General features: G+C 46.7%; 1 pseudogene; it reads right to left on the bottom strand.

Moving 5' to 3' along the window:
• Nucleotides 1-767: 767 nt before the first annotated feature.
• LOC119923973 lies at nt 768-1,710 on the bottom strand (annotated as a pseudogene).
• Nucleotides 1,711-21,557: the final 19,847 nt, after the last annotated feature.

Here is a 21,557-nt window from a genome sequence, read left to right as displayed (position 1 = left end):
AGGTAACTGAGGTTCAGAGAAGTAAAGTGACTTGCCCAAGGTAACCCAGCAGACAACTGGCAAAGTCAGGATTAGAACTCAGGTCCTTCTGACTCCAAGGCCCTTGCTCTATCCGCTAGGCCACGTTCCTTCCGATTTCCACTGCTGGTGGTGAGATTGTATCCATGATTGGGTGGTTGAGAGCTATTGTCTTGCACACTTGCATGTTGTGCCCAGAAATACTCAGTCATGCACATTTTCTAGCTCTTTGCCATTTTGATAAGCATTGTGTCAGACACCAGTCATGCACAGATATGCCCTACCTCCAGCATGACATGTGAATGACTTTGTATTTGCATTGGTGGGGATGGTTTGCACTGAGAAAGTCATACTTACTGACCCGATCCTTGTAATAAAAGCTATGCATCATGGACCTCTGGCAGACCCTGACAGACCTGAACTTACCCCCAGCCCCATTAGTGGCTCTCCATATCCTGGGCTCTCCCCTTTCCCCTAGAATGATCAGGGATTTGTTGTAGTTACAGACCATGGGGAAACTTGGTACACGGTACCGGCACCTTAGGCAGTTCGGCTTCCATGTCACAAACACGTACTCAGATGAAAAACAGCTCAGTGGAGATGGAAGTACCAGGCCTCTGGGTATCCATGAGAAGGGCACTTGCAAGACAGGATATCTCTAACACCTCAAACCCAGCCCTGAGACACTCCTGATACCCAGATCCCTGGAGCCACTGCTTCCCTTCAGGCATGCACTGTTTCCTAAGACTCTAAGAGGGATGCCAGGTGGGAATATGAGAATCCCTTTTCCAGAACATTTTCACTCTCCTGCTGCTGAGAATAATAATCAGAAATAGACTAAAAGTTGAGAAAGTGAAGGCCATAATGTTGTTGCTATTAAGAACCCGAGGGAAGTTTTCCTTCATATTTAATAAAAAAACTCAGGGTGATTGTATCCCATCCATAGAAGAGGATGCAAAGGGTGACCAGAGCTATAACTCTTTTGGTTGCTCTGACCGCGGGCATCACCCTGAGAGAGCGGCCAGGCCAATGGAGATGGCGGAACTGCTGGAGCTGTCTGTGCAGGACAAACACCATGTAGACACTAGCCACACTCATAAACCCCACGAATAACATATCACGGAGGGAGAGCACCACCGCATTGACCAGGATTGTGCCTGCACTCATACTGATGGAAGACCAGTATTTCAGGAGGATGACCCTATTTATGCTGGTGCTGTTACTATGTCCCATGACAAACATCGATGCAGTTAAGTCAAACAACAGATTGAGAATCCAGGAGAAGATTTAGGAGGGGAAGATGCATCTGGGTAATTAGGCTTTGACTCCTGCCCACCAGGAGGTGCTGGGGTTGATGGTAATTGCCTGGAAGACACTCAGGAGGCAGGTGGTGCAGATGGCCAGACTCCGGGCCACTCGATAAATGTATAAGAGGATTTTACATCCAACATCATCCAGGAAATTCCTCAGTCCCCAAGCTGACAGAATGCCAGGGATCCCTCTGCTGAGAAGGGCAATGGTGTTGGCCAGGGCCAAATGGGCAAGGATCAGGTCTGGAGGATTCAGCTGGTAGATGGTGGAGAGCATGTGAGTATAAACCAGGAGGAGGAACACATTCCCCGAGACCCCAGTGATAATCTGTAAAAGAAAGAAGGTACCATAGGCCAGATCACAAGCATCTATTCTCTTCATTCAGAATCAGAAGTGAATTCGAGTAGCACAATCAATCAATCAATCAATTGTATTTATTGAGCACTTACTGTGTGCAGAGCACTGTACTAAGCACTTGGGAAGTACAAGTTGGCAACGTATAGAGGCAGTCCCTACCCAACAGTGGGCTCACAGTCTAGAAGGGGGAGACAGAGAACAAAACCAAACATATTAACAAAATAAAATAAATAGAATAGATATGTACAAGTAAAATTAATAGAGCAATAAATATATACAAACTTATATAAATATATACAAGTGCTGTGGAGAAGGGAAGGAGGTAAGATGGGGGGATGGAGAGGGGGACGAGGGGGAGAGGAAGGAGGGAGCTCAGTTTGGGAAGGCCTCCTGGAGGAGATGAGCTCTCAGTAGGGCCTTGAAGGGAGGAAGAGAGCTAGCTTGGCGGATGGGCAGAGGGAGGGCATTCCAGGCCCGGGGGATGAGGTGGGCCGGGGGTCGATGGCGGGACAGGCGAGAACGAGGCGCGGTGAGGAGATTAGCGGCAGAGGAGCGGAGGGTGCGGGCTGGGCTGTAGAAGGAGAGAAGGGAGGTGAGGTAGGAGGGGGCGAGGTGATGGAGAGCCTTGAAGCCGTGGGTGAGGAGTTTCTGCCTGATGCGCAGATTGATTGGTAGCCACTGGAGATTTTTGAGGAGGGGAGTAACATGCCCATAGCGTTTCTGGACAAAGACAATCCGGGAAACAGCATGAAGTGTGGATTGAAGTGGGGAGAGACACGAGGATGGGAGATCAGAGAGAAGGCTGATGCAGTAGTCCAGACTGGATAGGATGCGAGCTTGAACGAGCAGGGTAGCGGTTTAGATGGAGAGGAAAGGGCGGATCTTGGCAATGTTGCAGAGCTGAGACCGGCAGGTTTTGGGGACGGCTTGGATGTGAGGGGTGAATGAGAGAGCAGAGTCGAGGATGACACCAAGGTTGCGGGCTTGTGAGACGGGAAGGGTGGTAGTGCCGTCAACTGTGATGGGAAAGTCAGGGAGAGGGCAGGGTTGGGAGGGAAGACAAGGAGTTCAGTCTTGGACATGTTGAGTTTTAGGTGGTGGGTATACATTCAGATGGAGATGTCCTGAAGGCAGGAGAAGATGTGAGCCTGGAGGGAGGGGGAGAGAGCAGGGGCAGAGATGTAGATTTGGGTGTCATCAGCATAGAAATGATAGTTGAAGCCGTGGGAGCGAATGAGGTAACCAAGGGAGTGAGTGTAGATCGAGAACAGAAGGGGATCAAGAACTGAGCCTTGGGGAACCCCCATAGTAAGGGGATGGGAGGGGGAGGAGGAGCCTGCAAAAGAGAGTGAGAATGAACGACCGAGAGATGAGTAGAACCAGGAGAGGACGGAGTCTGTGAAGCCAAGGTTGGATAGCGTGTTGAGGAGAAGGGGGTGGTCCACTATGTCGAAGGCAGCTGAGAGGTCGAGGAGGATTAGGACAGAGTATGAGCCGTTGGATTTGGCAAGCAGGAGGTCATTGGTGACCAGCACAACCTGGGGAATGAGAGAACCAGAGAGAGAGTAGGAAACCTAGACTGAATGAGAGAGCCTGAGAGGGACAGAGGTAGATGGGGAGACAGGGAAGAGACAAAAAGACACAGAGAAAGTCAGAGAGGGGGATGAGGCAAAAAGAAAGAGGGATATAGCGAGATAGAAAGAGAAAGGAGAGCATAGTTAGAGAGGGAGAAACAGAAGAAGAGATAGAAAGACACAGAGAGATAAGGGCATATAGAGGTAGATGGAGAGGTTTATTTATTTATATTAATATCTGTCTTTCCCTCTAAACTGTAAGCTCACTGTGAGCAGGGAATGTTCCTGTTAAATTGTTATGTTGTACTCTCCCAAGTGCCAGTACAGTGCTCTGCACACAATAAGTGCTCAATAAATACAAATGAGTGACTGACTGATTTTAAAGGAGGGGAAGAAGTGGAGAGAGATAAAGAGGAAGAAACAGGGATATGGAAAGACAAAGAGAGACAAGGAGACTTGGGAAGTCAGAGTGAGATGGATAGAGGCAGAGCAGAGAGAGACAGAAGAAGACATAGTAACAGAAAATCGGAGTGACACAGAAGCAGCATGGTTTAGTGGATAAAGCACAGGCCTGGAAGTCAGAAGGACCTGGGTTCTAGTTTCGGTTCGGCCACTTGTCTGCTGTGTGAACTTGTGCATGTCACTTAACTTCTCTGTGCCTCTGTTCCTTTATCTGTAAAATGTGGATTAACACTGTAAGCCCCATGAGGGAAATGGTTTCTGTCCAGCCTGATTAGTTTGGTCTATGCCAGTGCTTAGAACAGTGCTTGGCACATAGTGACCACTAAATAATACTATAGAAATTTTTAAAAAAATAATAAAGAGAGGCAGAAAAGGCAGAGAAGTAAAATGTAAGCACAGTTGGAGTGCAGAAAGGAGATGGTGAAGCAGAGATGCATGGCAAGAAAGAAACAGAGTGAGTCAGAGAGAGACAGACTCATATAAAGAGAAAAAGTGACAAAGTCAGAGAGGTGGAGATGGGGGTAGATTGGGAGGCAGAGCTACAGAAAGTGAGTCAGAGAGAGGTATAGTAGAAAGACAGTTAGAGAAAGAGACAAAGAGACGAATAAGTGGAGGCAGTTGCAGAAAATGACAAAAAAATAAAGTGGAGAACCTGAGTGTGAGAGTTAGAGAGAGACTGAGAATGACAGAGGCAGGGAGAGATAGAAAACTGATTCATTAATTTGCATGCCCAGTTAATTTCAAGACTACTTTCCACAAGGGTCCCAGACAAACATATTTCCCTGTGGACAGGTTAAACAAGCCACTCAGATGATTCCCAGATCCCACTTAGTTCCAATTCGGCTTCATCTCCAAGAAAATGCAGGAGAACTGCCCCCAGTTCAGCAAGGAAGGGCTGGAACTCTCCAGGTTGGATTCAGGCAGATGAGGCAAGAATGACAAAGGTTCGCTGGGAAATCTTAAAGAAAATCCGGGAACAGGCCTGTCGGGACTCTTAGTCTCTCCTTTCAGGATGCTGGATTCTGTGAAACCCAAAGTTACTACGGTGTGTGCTAGTTGAGACTGGGCTATTCTCCACCTCACCTCTCATGACTCATGGTGAAGGGGAGGGAGGCACGGGTGAAGGATGACCTTTGGACACCAGGCAGAGAAACCGGGTCAGAGAGAGCTCACTGTAAGGAGAATAGGAGCATGTATAATGATAGCAAGTATACATTTTCTTCTCACAAATATGTCAGAGGATATTTCCGGTCACTATGTTTTCATGTTAACATAAATGAGAACACGTTGGTCAGAGTAAGTGCTGTACCAGGAACTTTGGAGAATAAAATTATTTATTTAAAAAATTAATAAAGAGAGGCAGAAAACGGCAGAGAAGTAAAATGTAAGCACAGATGGAGTGCAGAAGGAGATGGTGAAGCAGAGACTCATGGCAAGAAAGAGAGTGAGTCAAAGAGAGACAAAGAGAGTCATATAAAAAGTGGCAAAGTCAGAGAGGTGGAGATGGGGGTAGATTGGGAGGCAGAGCTACAGAAAGTGAGCTCTTCTAGACTGTGAGCCCACTGTCGGTTACGGACCGTCTCTATATGTTGCCAACTTGTACTTCCCAAGCACTTAGTACAGTGCTCTGCACACAGTAAGTGCTCAATAAATACGATTGATTGATTGATTTCTGCTCTTAAGGAGTTTATGGCTTGGCAGGAGGAACCTCAATTCCATGTCTAGCTACATTTTGGATCAAAGTTACATTTTGGGAAGCAGCATAGCCTAATGGAAAGCACATGACCTGGAAGTCAGAGAACCTGGGCATTAATTCCAGCTCTAACACTTCCTTGCTGTGTGATGAAGCAGCATGGCTTAATGGATAGAAAATGGGCTTTGGAGTCAGAAGGTCATGGGTTCCATTCCTGGCTTCACCACTAGTTTGCCGTGTGAACCTGGGAAAGTCACTTAACTTCTCTGGGCCTCAGTTACTGCACCTGTAAAATGGGAATTAAGACTGTGAGCCCTATGTGGGACAAGGACTGTGGCCACCCTGATTGATGTATAGGTACTTCAGCTCTTACATCAGTGCTTGGCCCATAATAATTATTATTAATAAAATTTGGATCCAATACCTGTTCTCTCTCAACTTCAGATTGTGATCCTTGTGTGGGACAGGGACTGTGACCGACCAGATTAAATTGTATCTGCTAGAGTATTTGAAATATAGTAAGAGCTTAACAAATACCATTAAAATTTTAAAAAGGGAGAGACCGGGCCTTCCCTGGGCAGAAAGGATAAATGATGTGCATTCAAGGTTGCCTTCAGGGAGGGCTCTCAGAAGGGTGTGCTTTAGGGGAAAAAGAAAGGCTCTCCTGTCTGCTTTTAGCAGGACTTTTGTCTCCTGAGTTCTAGTCCCATTAACAGTCCGTAACGGAAATTTCCATCAACACCTTAGAGGAAACAGTGCTGGTGCCGGTCAGGTGCCTAATAATAATTGTGGCATTTCATTCAGTTCATACAATCATATTTATTTAGGGCTTATTCTGTGCAGAGCACTGTGCTAAGTGCTTGGGAGAGTACAGTATAACAATAAACAGACACAATCCTTCCCCAGAATGATCTAATGAGGCCTTCCCAGACTGAACCCCTTCCTTCCTCTCCCCCTCGTACCCCTCTCCATCCCCCCATCTTACCTCCTACCCTTCCCCACAGCACCTGTATATATGTATATATGTTTGTACATATTTATTACTCCATTTATTTATTTATTTTACTTGTACATATCTATTCTATTTATTTTATTTTGTTAGTAAGTTTGGTTTTGTTCTCTGTCTCCCCCTTTTAGACTGTGAGCCCACTGTTGGGTAGGGACTGTCTCTATATGTTGCCAACTTGTACTTCCCAAGCGCTTAGTACAGTGTTCTTCACACAGTAAGCGCTCAATAAATACGATTGATTGATTGATTGATTGATTGATTGATTGATATAACAGTCTAGAGAGGGAGTCAGACGTGACTACAAATACATAATTTCAGGTATGTTCATAAGTACTGTGGAGCTGGGAAGGGGATTGAATAAAGGGAGCAAGCCAGGGAGTTGTCGAATTGAGTGGAAATAGTAGAAAGGAGGACTGAAGCAGGGAAGGCCTCTTGGAGGAGATAGTTCAGCACTTACTATGTCCCAGGCACTGTAATAAGCGCTGCTGTGGATACAAGCAAAATGGGTTGGACACAATCCCTGTCCCACACAGGGCTCACAGTCTCAATCCTCATTTTACAGATGAAGTAACTGAGGCTCAGAGAAGAGAATTAACTTGCCCAAGGCCACACAGAAGACAGGTGGCAGAGCCAGAATTAGCACCCATGACATTCTGACTCTCAGGCCTGCGTTCTATCCTCTATGCCAAGATGCTTTCATTATTCCCCTAGTGGCTGCTGTTCATCCATCAGTACCTGCAGCTCCCCCTGGTCCCAGACCCGGGAAATAAACTGGGGAAGAGGCAATCTGTCCCCAGACAGGCCAACAGTGGTAGAGATCGGCATCAAAGGTGGTGCAGGACTGGGTAGGACATCACTGGCAGTAGTTGGCCAGGGAATGAGGCCAGAAAGAGTGAAAGGGACAGTGTGGAGGGTGGGTGGGAAGAAGAGGATAAAAAGGAAAAGGAGAGAGGAAAGGGAAAAGGGAAAAAGGGAGAAAGGATTAAGGGGTGTGGGGTGAGGGAGAAGGAACCAAGGGAGAAAGGAAGGTAAGATTAGGAGAGGGACTGGAGGAGAAAGAGAGAAGGGACAGGGAAGAAAGAAGGGTTGGGCTGAAATGGAGAAGGGACAGGGAGAGAAAGAGAAAAGGGGCAGGAAAAAAAGAAAGAAGGGACAGTAAAAGAAAGACAGGAAGTACAAGGAGATAGAAAGTAAAGAGCAGGAAGCAGCAGGGGGAAGCCAAGTGTTAAAGTCAAAGGATAGAGCAGAGGGTTTGAAGGTTTAAGGGGAATAGAGGGAAAGGCATGTGAATAGGGCTAGTAAAGCCAGGTGCAGGGAGTGGGAATTTACCTGATCCCAGTTTCCTCGCAAGTCTCCTATAGGACCTTGGGCAAATCATTTAACTTCACTGTGTCTCAGTTTCCTCTCTGTGTCTCAGTTTCGTCTCTGCGAAACTGTGTCTCAGTTTTCTTTCTGTAAAATATGAAGTAAATGCCTGTGCTCACTCTTATTATACAGTGAACCCTCTATGGTACTGGGATTGTGTTCAACCCGGGTTTCTTGTATCTATCACAGTGCTTAGAATAGTGTTTGGCTTAAAGTAGGCATCTAAGTACAGTAACAACTACAACAATAATTGTAATTACATTATTACCTCCCTCATGTTGTTGACTGATGCTAATGTTGTCCTACTCACCTCACCACCTTTGACCTCCAATTCCACCATTTCTGGCTGTCGGGGGACAGACTGCCTTATCCCCATCTAATTCACTGGGCCCGGAGACACATGGCAGCAATGGGTACTCATGGGTTAACTTTGGCCACCGGGAGAATGGTGGACACCTGACCAGCACCAGCACTGCCTCCTTCAGGGTGTTACTGGAAATTGCCCATATGGACTGATAATGGGATTAAGAGTCAGGAGAAATAGGTTCTGGTAGCTATCTAGAGTTGTGGGACCTTGGACAGGTCACTGCATCTCTCTGTGTCTTAGTTTACTCTCCTGTTAAATGGGAACAAGCTCTCTGATCTCCTTCTCAGATTTTGTGCCTCGATAGTGGACAGAGACTACGTCCATTCTGATCAGAGAAGCAGTGTTGGCTAGGAGAAAGAGCATGGGTCTGCAAGTTAGAGGACCTGGGTTCTAAACCCGGGCCTGCAATTGCTTGCTGTGTGACCTTGGGCAAGTCACTTATCTTCACTGTGCCTCAGTTGTGACATTACTAGTAGTGTCATTTAAGTCATTTAACTAATTTAAGTCATTTAACTCAGTTGTGAAATGGTTGAATATCCATTCTCCCTTCTAGCTAAACTGTGAGCCCCATGCCACGCAGGGACAGGGTCTGGCCTAATTGATTTTTACCTACCCCAGCACATAGAACTGGGTTTGATACATAGTAAGTGCTTAACGAATACCATAAAAAATTATCTTGAGGTTGGAGCATAGTAACCACCTAACAAATACCATCATTATTATCACGTTGGTCTAGTAGGAAGTGCCCGGGTCTGGGAGTCAGAGGACCCAGGTTCTAGACCCAGATTTGGCACATGCCTACTGGGTGACCTTAGACAAGTCAGTCTACCTCTTGGGACCTCGTTTTCCTCATCTGTAAAGTGGGGATTAAATAGCCTTATTCTCCTTCCTATTCACAAACCATGTGGGGCAAGAGCTCTGTCTAATCTGATTAATTTGTACCTACCCCAGTGTGTAGAAGAGTGCTCTTAAATATAAAAATAAAAACAATATCCAGAAATAGATAATAATCCTTTCCCATGATAGGAGCCTGGAGTCCAACCCACAGGCCTGGGAGTCAAAAAGTCATGGATCCCAGCTCTGTCACTTGTCTGTTGTGTAACCTTGGGCAAGTCATTTAACTTCTCTGTGCCTCATTTACCTCATCTGTAAAATGAGACAACCTGATGTCCCACATGGGACAACCTGATTACCTTGTATCTACCCCAGTGCTTAGAACAGTGCTTGACACATCGTAAGCACTTAGCAAATACCATAATTATTATTATTATAGAGAAGCACTGTGGCTTAGTGGAAAGAACACGGGCGTGGGAGTCAGAGGTCATGGATTTTAATTCCAGCCCCACCACTTGTCAACTGTGTGATTTTGGGCAAGTCACTGAACTTCTCTGTGCCTCAGCTACCTTACCAGTAAAACTGTAATTAACACTGTGAGCACCAGATGGAACAACCTGATAACCTTGTATTTCCCCCCTCCAGTGCTTAGAACAGTGCTTGGCACATCGTAAGCACTTAGCAAATACCATAATTATTATTATTATAGAGAAGCAGTGTGGCTTAGTGGAAAGAACACGGGCGTGGGAGTCAGAGGTCATGGATTTTAATCCCAGCCCCACCACTTGTCAACTGTGTGATTTTGGGCAAGTCACTGAACTTCTCTGTGCCTCAGTTACCTTATCTGTAAAATTGTAATTAACACTGTGAGCACCAGAAGGAACAACCTGACAACCTTGTATTTCCCCCCCTCCAGTGCTTAGAACAGTGCTTGGCACATAGTAAGTGCTTAACGAATATCATAATTATTATTATCATTATTATTTAAGACAATCCTTTGCCTTAGGACATGTTAGAGACTAGTGCCTACCCAGAATTTTAATTTCCACAGGGATTTTTCCCAATCCTATCTCCCCAATTCCCGACCTCCCTCCTTCTCTGCAATTTCACATTTCACATTCACATTTTCCCCTCCCTCCAAGGCGTTTCCACATGCATTGACACCTCAACTCACCATCTCCAAAACTGAACTCCTCATCTTTCCCTTTATAGCCTGTCCTCCTAACTTTCCCGTCATCATCCCATCCTACTCAAGACCTTGGTATTGTCCTTGATTCCTTGCTTTCGTCAGTTTCTAATACTCATTCACACACCAAAGCCTGAATAGCACCATCAATGTCATCTCCTTCGAATACCAAAGACAGGTATGTGTGTGCATGTTTATGTGTTTGTGTGTGTGCGTGTGTGTGCGTGCATGTGTGTGTGTGTGTGCGTGTGTTGCATAGGCAGCAGGGAAAGTGAAGAAACAGATACATTATCATCCTCTTCACTTGGAATAAGGAATTATTTCATGCTCTCCCTACTCTAATCCATACTTCACTCTATGGCCTGGGCCACCTTTCTAAGATGTCATTCTGCCATTTTGTCTTACTCACCTGCACAATTTGTGAATTCAGTCTAGGATAGCAGCTTGTGGACAATGAGACTCTTTCAGGACAAGACTGAGGCAGCATTTATCAGCAGCTTTCCTCATCTCTCCACTCCCTCAGGGAGTCATTAGTGTGTTTGTGTCTGTGGGATGTGTGTCTGTGTCAGTGAATGAATTGTTGAGCACTAATCCACTCTGACCATTGGACAGGGACGTATCTGGAAATTCTGAGATTCCCCTCCAAGCTGATCATCAATCTTAGACAAGATGATCCCAAATCTCGCTTCTTAATTAGCTGATGCTAATTGGCCCTTCAGAGATGCCCATGGAGGAACATATCAACATCTGTGTCTGATCCTGCAGACCATTTTCTTCCCCTACTCCCTGTGCTTCTCCTTTCCCTCTACCTTCCCCTCTGCTACTCTTTTAACTCTTCATCTTTCTTCTCCTTCCTCAACCCCACCCTCTCCCTGAATTAAGTTTCACCCTCAACTCTTGAGGAAGGGATTGTGTAGCTTGAGGAACCCATGTTCATTCAATCATTCATTTATTCATACATTGAATCATATTTATTGAGCACTTAATTTGTGTAAAGCACTAAACTCAGGGCTTGGAAGAGTGCAGTAATACAAGAAACAGACACATTACAATGAGCTTACAGTCTAGAACGGGAGACAGACATTAACATAAAGAAATGAATAAATTACAGATATGTACATTAGTGGTGTGGTGCCGGGAGGGGGAATGAATAAAAAGAGCAAGTCAGGGCGTTGCAGAGGGAGTAGAAGGAGAGGAAAGGAGGACGTAATCAGGGAAGACCTCTTGAAAGTGATGTGCTTGGAACTGGTGGGAGAGTAATTGTCTGTCAGATTTGAGAACGGAGGGAGTTCCAGGCCAGAGGCAGGAAGTGGGCGAGAGGTCGGTGGGGAGATAGATGAGATCAAGGAACCGTGAGTAGGTTAACATTAAAGGAGTGAAGTGAGTGGGTTTGTGAGGTAGAAGAGTAGGAAGATGAGGTAGGAGGGGCCAGGGTGATTTAATAATTTGAAACAAATGGAGAGGAATTTTTGTTTGAGGTGGAGGTGGATAGGCAACCAGTGGAGTTTCTTGAGGAGTGGGGAAAATTGTTCTGAAGGTGTTCTTTGTAAAAACGTGATCTGGGCAGTCTAGTGAAGTATGAACTGGAGTGGGAGAGTTAGGAGGCTGGGAGATCAGCGAGGAGGCTGACAAAGTAATCGAGGCAGAATAGGGTAAATGATTGTATTAACGTGGCAGCAGTTTGGAGGGGGAAGAAAGGGCATATTTTACTGATTCTGTGAAAGTGGAACTGACAGGATTTAGGGATGAGTTGAATATTTGGGTTGCATAACAGAGAGGAATCAAGGGTAACACCAAGGTTATGGGCTGGTGAAACAGGAAGAATGGAGTATCTGTCTACAGTGATGGGAAAGTCAGGGGACAACAGGGCTTGGGTGGGAAGATAAGTTTTATTTTGGACGTGTTAGGCTTGAGGTTATAGGAGGACATACAAGTAGAGATGTCTTGAAGGTAGGAGGAAATGCGAGACAGCAGACAGGGAGAGAGGTCAGGGCTGTAGATGTAGATTTGGGTTTCTTCCGCATAGAGGTGGTAGTTGAAGCCGTGGGAACAAATGAGTTCTCCCAGAGAGGAGGTGTAGATGGAGAATAGAAGAGGCCCAGAACTGAACCTTGAGGGAGCCCTGCAGTAAGGGGGTGGGAAGCAAAGGAGGAACCCACTAAGGAGACTTAGAATGAGTAGTCAGAGAGATAAAAGGAGAACTATAGTTCCAGTGAACCCGAGATTGGTAATGTTTCCAGGAGATGGGGATGGTTGACAGTGTCGAAGGCAGTTGAGATACCGAAGGGTATTAGGATGGAATAGAGGTCATTGGTTGGGAAAGAAGGAGATTATTGGTGACCTTTGAGAGGGTGGTTTCTGTGGAATGAAAGGGTCAGAAGCCAGATTGGGGAGGGTCAAGGAGAGAGTTGGAGGAGAGGTATTTGAGACAGTGGCTGTAGAAAATTCACTCAAAGAGTTTGGAGAGAAATGATAAGAGGTAACTGGGGTGATAACTGGAGGGAACGGTGGGGTCAGGGGAGTTATTTTATGATGAGGGACACGTGAGCATGTTTGAAATCCATGGAAAAGAATCCATTGGTGAGGAAACAGTTGACGATGAATTTTAGGGAGGGAGGAAAGGAGGGGGCAAGTGTTTTGATAAGGTGCAAAGGATCTATATTCACTCCTCTGGTGAGCTCATTCACTCCCACGGCTTCAACTACCATCTCTATGCAGATGACACCTAAATGTATATCTCCTCCCTTGTTCTCTCTCCCTCCCTCCAGACCTGGATGTCTGCCCACCACCTAAAGCTCAACATATCCAAGACTGAGCTCCTTATCTTCCTTCCCAACCCTGTCTTCTCCCTGACTTTCCCGTCCGTCACTGTGGATGGCACTACCATTCTTCCCGTCTGACAAGCCCACAGCCTTGGTGTCATCCTTGACTCTGCTTTCTCATTCACCCCTCACATCCAATCCGTTACCAAAACCTGCCGGTCTCGCCTTTACAACATCGCCAAGATCCGCCATTTCCTCTCCATCCAAATCGCTACCTTATTGGTTCAGTCTCTTATCATATCCCGACTGGATTACTGCATCAGCCTCCTTTCTGATCTCCCAACCTCCTGTCTCTCCCCTCTTCAGTCTATAATTTACTATGCTGCCCGGATTATCTTTGTACAGAAACGCTCCAGGCATGTCATCCCCCTCATCAAAAATCTCCAGTGGTTGCCTATCAACCTTCGCATGAAGCAAAAACTCCTTACTATTGGTTTCAAAGCTCTCCCTCACCTCGCCCCTTCCTACCTCAACTCCCTTCTCTCCTTCTACAGCCCAGCCGGCACACTCCACTCCTCTGCTGCTAACCTCCTCACTAGGCCTCGTTCTCGCCTTTCCCACCATCGACCCCGGGCCCACGTTCTACCCCGGGCCTGGAATGCCCTCGCTCCACAAATCCTCCAAACTAGTTCTCTTCCCCCCTTCAAAGCCGTATTGAGAGCTCACCTTTTCCAGGAGGCCTTCCCAGACTGAGCCCTCTTTTCCTCTGCTCCTCCTCCCCGCCCCATTGCCCCCACTCCCTCCCTCTGCCCTACCCTTTTCCCCTCCCCACAGCACTTTGTATATTTGTACATACTTATTACTCTATTTATTAATGATGTGCATATATCTGTAATTTTATTTATTCTGATGGTGTTGACACCTATTTGTTTTGTTTTGTTGTCTTACTCCTCCTTCTAGACTGTGAGCTTGTTGTTGGATAGGGAACGTCTCTATTTTGTTGCCAATTTGTACTTCCCTAGCAATTAGTACATGCTCTGCACACAGTAAGAGCTCAATGAATACGACTGAATGAATGAATGAATGAATGAATGCATAGTTGCATGGGATAGATTTTCAGAGAAAGCAAGAGTTCGTCTCTAGAGATATTGCTGGGAAAGATGGCAGAGTTGAAGAAGGGACAGGAGGTGGGAGGGGCTGGGGAGGAGCAGGAGAGATTTTAGGGAGAACATGCCTGACTGTGTCAATTTTCTTAATGAAGTAGATGGCCAGGTTACTGGGGGTAAGGGATGGTGAGGCGTGGGGACAAAGTGCCTGAGGAGGGAGTTAAATGTCTGGAATAATTGGAGAGGGCGAAGGGCAAGTGTATCAATAAGGGTAGTGAAATAATTTTGCCAGGCACAGGATAGTGCAGAATTAAAGCTCGCAAGGAAAACCTTAAAGTGGATGAATTCAGCTTGATATCTAGATTTCTACCAGCTGCTCTCTGCAGCTTGTGCATAAGAGCGAAGGAGGTAGACTGTGGAGTGATCCAGTGCTGTGAGTTAGTGGTACAAATTGAAGAAGGGATAGGGGAGTGAGTGAGGTGAGTTCAGGAGAGAATTGGTGACATTAGAAAATCAGGAGACAATTTGGTCACCATGGAAGGCACTTGGGGTATGGAGGTTAAGTGGGGTATAGTGAGTTGAGGCAATTTTATGGGATCAAAAAATCAGAGGTTTCTGTAGGCGACGAGCACAAATTTATGGGGAAGAGGTGTGTGGGAGAGAAGTCAAGTGAGGAGGTTGTGGTCAGAAGGGATTTCAGAGTTGGTGAAGGTAGAGATTGTGCAGTGGTTAGAGATGTTTAGATACAGGTTGGTGAGTGGGTGAGGTGAGGTGGGGAAGAAGATCAGTGGAGTTGAGGCTTTATAGAGGACAGAGAGGGGAAGGAAAATCAGGAACATCCATGTGGATATTGAAGTTCCTCAAGGATTAATGAAGGCATGGAAAAAGAGATGGAATGTGAGAAAGGGATCAAAATGGTTAAAGAAGTGGAGGTGGGACCTCGGGCTGTAGATGACCAATATTAACACCTGCAGTGGGTGGTCGAGGGGGATGATATGACCTTCGAAGGAAGGGAAAGAAAGGGATGCGAGAGGCGAGAATGGAGTGAAAGAAACATTGGGGCGTGAGAAAGAAGTCAACATCTCCGTACCCAGTAAGTCTGGGAGAGTGAGATAATTCATTCATTCATTCATTCAATTGTATTAACTGAGAACTTACTGTGTGCAGAGCACTGTACTAAGCGCTTGGAAAGAACAATTCGGCAACAGATAGAGACAATCCCTACCCAACAACGAGCTCACAGTCTAGAAGGGGGAGACAGACAACAAAATAGAACAAGTAGACAGGCATCAACAGCATCAAAATAGATAAATAGAATTATAGCTTTATACACATCATTAGGAAATTAAATAGAATAAGAAATATGTACAAATATACATAAGTCTTGTGGGGAAGGGAAGGGAATAGAGCAGAGGGAGGGAGTAGGGGCGACGGGAAGGGGATGAGAAGCAGAGGAAAAGGGGGGCTCAGTCTGGGAAGGCCTCCTGGAGGAGGTGAGCTCTCAGTAGGGCTTTGAAGGGAGGAAGAGAGCTAGTGAGGCGGATGTTTGGAGGGAGGGCATTCAAGGCCGGAGGTAGGACCTGTGACAGGTGGGAAGGTGGCACAGTGAGGAGGTTAGTGGCAGAGGAGCTGACTATGTGCACTGGGCTGTAGAAGGAAAGAAGAGTGGAGAGGTAGGAGGGGGCAATCAATCAATCAATCAATCAATCAATCGTATTTATTGAGCGCTTACTATGTGCAGAACACTGTACTAAGCGCTTGGGAAGTACAAATTGGCAACACATAGAGACAGTCCCTACCCAACAGTGGGCTCACAGTCTAAAAGGGGGAGACAGAGAACAGAACCAAACATACCAACAAAATAAAATAAATAGGATAGAAATGTACAAGTAAGATAAATAAATGAATAAATAAATAAATAAATAGAGTAATAAATATGTACAACCATATATACATATATACAGGTGCTGTGGGGAAGGGAAGAAGGTAAGATGGGGGATGGAGAGGGGGACGAGGGGGAGAGGAAGGAAGGGGCTCAGTCTGGGAAGGCCTCCTGGAGGAGGTGAGCTCTCAGCAGGGCCTTGAAGGGAGGAAGAGAGCTAGCTTGGCGGAGGGGCAGAGGGAGGGCATTCCAGGCCCGGGGGATGACGTGGGCCGGGGGTCGACGGCGGGAGAGGTGAGAACGAGGTACAGTGAGGAGATTAGCGGTGGAGGAGCGGAGGTTGCGGGCTGGGCAGTAGAAGGAGAGAAGGGAGGTGAGGTAGGAGGGGGCGAGGTGATGGAGAGCCTGGAAGCCCAGGGTGAGGAGTTTCTGCCTGATGCGCAGATTGATTGGTAGCCACAGGAGATTTTTGAGGAGGGGAGTAATATGCCCAGAGCGTTTCTGGACAAAGATAATCCGGGCAGCAGCATGAAGTATGGATTGAAGTGGAGAGAGACATGAGGATGGGAGATCAGAGAGAAGGCTGGTGCAGTAGTCCAGACGGGATAGGATGAGAGGAGATGGAGAGCTTTGAAACCAATAGTGAGGAGTTTTTGCTACATGTGAAGGTTCGTAGGCAACCACTGGAAATTTTTGAGGAGGGGGGTGACATGCCCAGAGCATTTCTGTAGAAAGATAGTCCAGACAGCAAAGTGAAGTATAGACTGAAGAGGGGAGAGACAAGAGGTTGGGAGATCAGAAAAGATGATGATGCAGTAATCCAGTCGGGATAGAATAAGAGACTGTACCAATAAGGTAGCAGTTTGGATGGAGAGGAAAGGGCGGATCTTGGCGATGTTGCAAAGGTGAGACAGGCAGTTTTTGGATGTGTTGGGCGAATAAGAGAAAGGAGTCAAGCATGGCACCAAGGTCGCAGGCTTGTGAGAAGGGAAGGATGGAAGTGTCCTCGACAGTCAAGGAGAGTACAGGGTTTAGGAGGGAAGATAAGGAGCTCAGTCTTAGACATGTTGAGTTTTAGGTGGCTGGCGGATATCCACGTGGAGATGTTCTGAAGGCAAGAGGAGATGCGAGCCTGGAGGGAGGGAGAGAGAAGGGGAAGGAGATGTAAATTTAAGTGTCAGCTGCGTAGAGATGACAGTTGAAGCCGCGGGAGCTAATGGGCTCACCAAGGGAGTGAGTATAGAATGGAACAGTAGGGGACCAAGGACTGCCTCTTGAAGAACCCCTGCATTTAGGGGATGGGAGTAGGAGGAGGAGCCCATGAAGGAAACCGAGAATGAACAGCCAGAGAGATAAGAGGAGAACCAGGAGAGGACGGAGTCTGTGAAGCCAAGGTTGGATAACGTGTTGAGGAGAAGGGTATGGTCGACAATCTCAAAGGCACCTGAGAGGTCGCGGAGGATTAGGATAGAGGAGGAGCCATTGGATTTGGCAAGAAGGAGATAATTGGTGACCTTCGAGTGTTTGGTTTAGGTGGAATGGAGAGGACGGAAGCCAGATTGGAGGGGGTCGAGGAGAGAGTTGGAGTTGAGGAATTTGAGGCAGCGAGTGTAGATGACTCACTCTAGCAGTTTGGAAAGGAAGGGTAGGAGGGAGATGGGGTGATAACTGGAGGGGCAGCGGGATCAAGAGAGGGTTTGAGGGTCAAGAGAGAGAAGATGAAGAGAGAGAGGAGAGAAGAGAAGAGAAAGAAGATGAGGCCCCCTCTGGAAATAGCATCAAGGTCGACTGTGTCATCTGGGGAGATTCAAGTTTCAGTAATGGTGAGGAGAAGGAATGATTGGGTCAAGAACAGGTCATTGCTGAACGGATGCTTCCCCATAATAGAGTGAGGTTCCACAGTCTGCATTAGTTTGAAGGTGTGAGGGAGGTTTATGGGGAGGAAACTGCACAAAGGATAATGAGGGTTTGGATGGGAGTGAGGTGAGAGTGACCAGCGCGAGGGAAGCGGCACGAGGGGTGAGGCTGGGACAGGATTACAGGGTTTGGCGGGGTAGGAGAGGTGGAGACAGAGCAAGGGATAGGGAGGGGTTGGATGACAGAGGAGAGGCCTGGGATGGGCTGACTGGAGAAGGGGGATTGAAGGGTTATGGTGGGGTCAGTGAAGTTCAGAAGTTGTAGTTAAGGTAAAAGACAGCAATAACTACTTAATCCAGTGATACTCTAAGGAGTGACAGTGCATGGATCCGAAAGCTGATCAATGAAAAAACAGGATAGAAAGAGCATCGATTCTTTTGAAAAGTGGTGTGGTCCATGGCAAATACCACGGACTGCCCAAAAAGCAAACAAATGGATTTTGGAGCAAATTAAGCCAAAGTGGTCTTTGGAAGGCTAAATGACCTGATTTAGATTAGATAATTTGGGTCCTATAATCAAGAGAACTAATTCTGGAGAAGATACTAATGCTCTTCAAAAATCTCCTAAAAAATCTCCAGTGGATACCAATCAATCTGCGCATCCGGCAGAAACTCCTCACCCTCGGGTTCAAGGCTCTCCATCACCTCGCCCCCTCCTACCTCACCTCCCTTCTCTCCTTCTACAGCCCAGCCCGCACCCTCCGATCCTCTGCCACTAATCTCCTCACCGTGCCTCGTTCTCCCTTGTCCCGCCATCGACCCCGGCCCACGTCATCCCCCTGGCCTGGAATGCCCTCCCTCCCCACGTCCGCCAAGCTAGCTCTCTTCCTCCCTTCAATCCCCTACTGAGAGCTCACCTCCTCCAGGAGGCCTTCCCAGACTGAGCCCCTTCCTTCTTCTTCCCCTCGTCCCCCTCTCCATCCCCCCGTCTTACCTCCTTCCCTTCCCCACAGCACCTGTATATATGTATATATGTTTGTACATATTTATTACTCTATTTTTTTATGTTACTTGTGCATATCTATTCTATTTATTTTATTTTGTTAATATGTTTGGTTTTGTTCTCTGTCTCCCCCTTCTAGACTGTGAGCCCAGTGTTGGGTAGGGACTGTCTCTATATGTTGCCAACTTGTACTTTCCAAGAGCTTAGTACAGTGCTCTGCACACAGTAAGCGCTCAATAAATACGATTGATTGATTGATTGATTGATGCTAGGAAAAGTCCAGGGAAAACATGGAAGAGGCAGACCAGCAGCTAAACAGATAGAAAGTATAACAATGGTAGCGGAAGAACCGCTAGAAAGGTTACAGATTATGGGAGAAGACGGGGCGTTCTGGAGAAAATATTTCCATAGATTCGCTATGAATGAGAAATGACTCTACGTCACTTGATAATAATGATAACCCTGAGGAGATGGTTGAATTCTCCTTGGGTCCTTGGGGGTGAAGAGGGAAGTGTTTAGAAGAACCCTGATTAGATGGGTTAATTTTCCTTGGGTCCTTGAGAGTGAAGAGGCCAGTGAATAAGAGAAAACAGGCTAGGTTAGTGTGAACATACGAGAAAGCAGGGCTAGTGTGAAGGTAGGCAGTGGTTGATATGTAAAGGTGCATAAATCTGGGCCCTTGTCACCTGGGGGTAAGGCAGCAGCACCCTTATCTGTGTTTTCCCCTGAGGAAACAGGCCCAGCTGAAGGGGAAAAGGGGGAAGGTGAAGAAATGACTAAATGGGTGCTTATTGGCAGACTGGCACACGGATATAGCCGTGATTTCGACGGCTGATGATCTGGTCAGGCTGAGGCTGCTTGGCGGAGAAAGTCTAGTGTCCTCTGATAGGTACGTCCCAGGCGATGGTCTATGGTCCGCATGGGCTTGTGTCCCCTCTTAGGAGAGACCTCGGTGTACTTGAACAGATCTCTGTCCCAGGCGATTGTCCACGCTGGTTGGTGGCCTCTTGGCGGGTAAAATATGCGATTTTTATAAAATCTCCGGAGGAACTGGAGCCCCCATTTGAAATAAGGATCTAGAGTAAATAAGGACAGACTGCATTTCGTGCCAGGTTTTAGTTGATTTTCCTTTTGACCACACACAGTGGTTTATACCTATGGTAGCATTGTGAGCTGTTTTTCTTTATCTACACTCTTGAGTGGCAGAACAGAGAGCACTCTGATGTTCATTCCAGTCCCACAGCACTTATGTAAATTGTCTCTTACTGTTCTATTTCCCCAATCCATAATTAGTTTTAGTGATTATCTCCCACTGTAGGGTGTCTATTCCTTGTGGGAAAGGATCTTGTCTACCAACTCTGTAATAGAGAGGAAGAGGCTAGTGACAGAAATGTGTCCATTGTACATTTTGTAGTTCCCAGTTGCTTACTGCAACACATAGCACCAAGTGGGCACTCAATAAATAACATTGATTGATTCATGGGGATTCATGCGAGGTCAGAAAGTGTTTACCTTCTATGACTATGCTTCGTCTGAAACCAAGACAAGAAAGATAGAAACTTTATTAAATAAGTTTATTTGAATTTCTTTTGGAAGGAAACACTTGGAACATTTTTAGTAGTAGTAATAATAATAATATTTGTCGAGCATGCCAAGCACTACATTAGGGACTGGGGCAGACACAAGATAATCAGTCCACAAACACAGGATCAGGCTCACATTCTAAATAGGAGGGAGAAGAGGTATTGATTTCCGCATTTTACAGAGGGAGAAACTGAGGCACAGAAAAGTTAAGTGACTTGCCCAAAATCACGAAGCAGGCAAGTGGCAGAGTTGGGACTAGAACCCAGGTCTCCTGATGCCCAGGCTCTCTCCACTAGGCCATGCTGTTTCCACAGTAATAGCAGCAGTAATAGTAAAGCATTTATTGACTGCCCACTTGGTGCTGTTCATTCATTCATTCAATCGTATTTATTGAGCGCTTACTGTGTGCACAGCACTGTGTTAAGCGCTTGGGAAATGCAAGTTGGCAACAGATACAGACGGTCTCTACCCAGCAATGGGCTCACAGTCTAGAAGGGGGAGACAGACAACAAAACAAAATAAGTGGACAGGTGTCAATACCTCAGAACAAATAGAATTAAAGCTAAATGCAGATCATTAACAAAATAAATAGAATAGTAAATATGTACAAGTAAAATAGAGTAATAAATCCGTACAAACATATATACAGGGGCGTGGGGAAGGGAAGGAGGTAGGGCAAGGGGGATGGGGAGGGGGAGCGGAAAAAGGGGGCTCACTTTGGGAAGGCCTCCTGGAGGAGGTGAGCTGTCAGTAGGACTTTGAAGGGAGGGAGAGCTAGCTTGGTGGATGTGCGGAGGGAGGGCATTTCAGGCCGGGGGTGGGGGCGGGGGATGTGGGCCAGGGTTCGATGACGGGACAGGTGAGAACAAAGCACAGTGAGGAGGTTAGTGGCAGAGGAGCGGAGGGTGTGGGCTGGGCTGTAGAAAGGGGGAGAAGGGAGGTGAGGTAGGAGGGGGCGAGGTGATGGAGAGCCTTGAAGACGAGAGTGAGGAGTTTTTGCTTGTTGGGGAGTAACATGCCCAGAGCGTTTCCGCACAAAGATGTTCTGGGCAGCAGAGTGAAGTATAGACTGAAGTGGGGAGAGACAGGAGGATGGGAGATCATTGAGGAAGCTAATGCGGTAATCCAGTCGCGATGGGATGAGAGATTGAACCAGCAAGGTAGCAGTTTGGATGGAGAGGAAAGGGT

This window comes from Tachyglossus aculeatus, unplaced genomic scaffold (genome assembly GCF_015852505.1).
Source record: "Tachyglossus aculeatus isolate mTacAcu1 unplaced genomic scaffold, mTacAcu1.pri scaffold_75_arrow_ctg1, whole genome shotgun sequence".
NCBI lineage: Eukaryota > Metazoa > Chordata > Mammalia > Monotremata > Tachyglossidae > Tachyglossus > Tachyglossus aculeatus.
This window is presented reverse-complemented; position numbering and strand designations above follow the sequence as displayed.